This window comes from Bufo gargarizans, chromosome 4 (assembly GCF_014858855.1).
Source record: "Bufo gargarizans isolate SCDJY-AF-19 chromosome 4, ASM1485885v1, whole genome shotgun sequence".
Classification (NCBI taxonomy): domain Eukaryota; kingdom Metazoa; phylum Chordata; class Amphibia; order Anura; family Bufonidae; genus Bufo; species Bufo gargarizans.
In genome coordinates this window covers 1665134-1668804 of record NC_058083.1, presented here as the reverse complement: position 1 = coordinate 1668804, position 3671 = coordinate 1665134, and the positions used below count along the sequence as shown (strand labels likewise).

The 3671-nt window shown below is 42.5% G+C and overlaps 1 long non-coding RNA gene across 1 annotated transcript; it reads left to right on the top strand.

The window, feature by feature from the left end:
• The first annotated feature begins 564 nt into the window (after positions 1-564).
• On the top strand, positions 565-3372 carry LOC122935788. The gene is made up of 2 exons (XR_006388827.1): positions 565-721; positions 2966-3372. It is a non-coding gene; the product is annotated as an uncharacterized LOC122935788 (long non-coding RNA).
• Positions 3373-3671: the final 299 nt, after the last annotated feature.

Sequence of the window (3671 nt, the reverse complement as noted above, 5' to 3'; positions counted from 1 at the left end):
AAATAACAGTGAGGACATATGTAAATGTGTAGATGTCACATTACTAGTGGTGGACATCTGCCAACACATTCATGCCCTTTAACTCCAGACACAATGAACCCTATGGAGCAGGAGTAATGGACACCAGCATTCAAAAGTTATTTTTATTCCCCTCCATATACCGAGTGTGTCATTGCTCAGAAGTAGTGCACTTGATGGCCCCATGTACAATCCAAGAGAAGAGAAAGTCAGTGAATTACATGTATATTCAACCAGCACTTTCATAGTAGGGTGAGGGTTCAGTGGTTGTTGGAAGCCATATAGACAAAGCTATGGGGTGTCTACTGTCCTAAATGTAAACAACATGATCTTCAGGTTTTGGTTTTATGGTTATAGTTAGGATCCTTCAGGAGGAGACAGTTCTGTCCATAGAAGGAAAATCTTTCCACCAGAGGAAAAGCCGGTCACAGAAAAGACAATCTGACCAGCGAACTGATAGCTGAAATATCTCACTCTTTGAACCTGGTTGGTATGAGGTCAGTAACTGTGTGAAAAGCTTGTGACACATCAACTTCTTTAATTACAGAGAAACCAGGAAGATGCCCACCATCTCCACTAATATTTTGTAATCCACCTCCTCCTTATGATTGCAACTCGGACAAAGAATGTGAAGGAAACCTGAAGTGCTGCAGGCAGGGATGCAATAAAAGTTGCACGGCTCCCATCATTGATCCCATCATTGGTGAGTACAATAGAAACCAAACCAAGTGGATGCAGCAGATTATTAGACAGGATTTGGCACCTGGTGCAGGAGTCTGACAGAGCTGTGGGTAACTGACCATCTCCACCTGATCTGCCAAAACCTGCTTTCACACAAACACTTCTCAGAGGTCTATTCTGCTTCACTGGTGTCATCATATGATAGCTCCACAAGGTTCTCTGTGCTCATGTAGAAGTAATGTTTCTAGTGTCATTAAGTACATTTCTTTTAGGCACATAAATTATGTAATCTGTACTGATCCTGAGTTACATCCTGTATTATACTCCAGAGCTGCACTCACTATTCTGCTGGTGCAGTCAATGTGTACATACATTACATATCCTGTACTGATCCTGAGTTACATCCTGTATTATACTCCAGAGCTGCACTCACTATTCTGCCAGTGAAGTCAATGTGTACATACATTACATATCCTGTACTGATCCTGAGTTACATCCTGTATTATACTCCAGAGCTGCACTCACTATTCTGCTGGTGCAGTCACTGTGTACATACATTACATATCCTGTACTGATCCTGAGTTGCATCCTGTATTATCCTCCAGAGCTGCACTCACTATTCTGCTGGTGCAGTCACTGTGTACATACATTACTTATCCTGTACTGATCCTGAGTTACATCCTGTATTATACTCCAGAGCTGCACTCACTATTCTGCTGGTGCAGTCACTGTGTACATACATTACATTACTTATCCTGTACTGATCCTGAGTTACATCCTGTATTATACTCCAGAGCTGCACTCACTATTCTGCTGGTGCAGTCATTGTGTACATACATTACATTACTTATCCTGTACTGATCCTGAGTTACATCCTGTATTATACTCCAGAGCTGCACTCACTATTCTGCTGGTGCAGTCACTGTGTACATACATTACTTATCCTGTACTGATTCTGAGTTCCATCCTGTATTATAATCCAGAGCTGCACTCACTATTCTGCTGGTGCAGTCACTGTGTACATACATTACATTACTAATCCTGTACTGATTCTGAGTTCCATCCTGTATTATACTCCAGAGCTGCACTCACTATTCTGCTGGTGCAGTCACTGTGTACATACATTACATTACTAATCCTGTACTGATTCTGAGTTCCATCCTGTATTATACTTCAGAGCTGCATTCACTATTCTGCTGGTGCAGTCACTGTGTACATACATTACATTACTTATCCTGTACTGATCCTGAGTTACATCCTGTATTATACTCCAGAGCTGCACTCACTATTCTGCTGGTGTAGTCACTGTGTACATACATTACATTACTTATCCTGTACTGATCCTGAGTTACATCCTGTATTATACTCCAGAGCTGCACTCACTATTCTGCTGGTGCAGTCACTGTGTACATACATTACTTATCCTGTACTGATCCTGAGTTACATCCTGTATTATACTTCAGAGCTGCACTCACTATTCTGCTGGTGGAGTCACTGTGTACATACATTACTTATCCTGTACTGATCCTGAGTTACATCCTGTATTATACTCCAGAGCTGCACTCACTATTCTGCTGGTGCAGTCACTGTGTACATACATTACTTATCCTGTACTGATTCTGAGTTACATCCTGTATTATACTTCAGAGCTGCACTCACTATTCTGCTGGTGCAGTCACTGTGTACATTACATTACTAATCCTGTACTGATTCTGAGTTCCATCCTGTATTATACTCCAGAGCTGCACTCACTATTCTGCTGGTGCAGTCACTGTGTACATACATTACATTACTTACCCAGTACTGATCCTGAGTTACATCCTGTATTATACTCCAGAGCTGCACTCACTATTCTGCTGGTGCAGTCACTGTGTACATACATTACTTATCCTGTACTGATCCTGAGTTACATCCTGTATTATACTCCAGAGCTGCACTCACTATTCTGCTGGTGCAGTCACTGTGTACATAATTACATTACTTATCCTGTACTGATCCTGAGTTACATCCTGTATTATACTCCAGAGCTGCACTCTCTATTCTGCTGGTGCAGTCACTGTGTACATACATTACTTATCCTGTACTGATCCTGAGTTACATCCTGTATTATACTCCAGAGCTGCACTCACTATTCTGTGTTATCTTGATATCAGTGTCATTGATGTTGCTCTTCCAGTCACTCAGGATATGTAGTGTCGTTACTTTAGGAAAAGTCTTTCTATAGTTACATCTGGAAATCTAATTCAATAACCTTTTCTTTCTCCAGAGAAGCCCGGGGCTTGCCCATCACCCTGGTTCGTGTGCCCACATGATGATGTGCCATTTAAAATATGTACTGTGGACAGTGATTGTACAGGAAACAGGAAATGCTGTAACATAAAATGTAGACAACAGTGCATCGAAGTGTAATAAGTGATGTGAGGCGGCCGGATGCATCTCCGTCCCTCACAGCGGAGGACACATCGCCGATCAGCCTCAGTAATTCTCTCTTCTCGCGGCTTTTCCTTCTCTAGTTGCAGATAACCCTGGGAGGTGACAGCGGTGAAGACACTCAGGGCCGGATCCGCTGCCCCAGGTGCCCAGTCTGAATACACCCCCATTATAGCCAGATTTCTCCTCCTTCTCAGCGATCATAGTGACATTTATCAATGTAATAAAGCAGAAGATGAAAAATGAGACTGAGATGTATCATTGACCGTCCATTGTGAGGCATCAAATTATTACTGGTGGCCGAGAAATGTAATTCCTGCTCATTGACCCTGACATTAGACACTGCAGTCTAGAGCGGGCGAGGTCCTGGTGGTCAAAGGTGAGGACTGCGCTCAACCGGACTCATGTGCTGAACTGGTAAATACAGACGGAGCACAATGTACAAGTATCTGGAAAACAGCCCAGAACACATACTAATACCTTCATACAATGACTATATAACACCGCCATACAGTGACTGGATAACACCACTAGAGATGGTT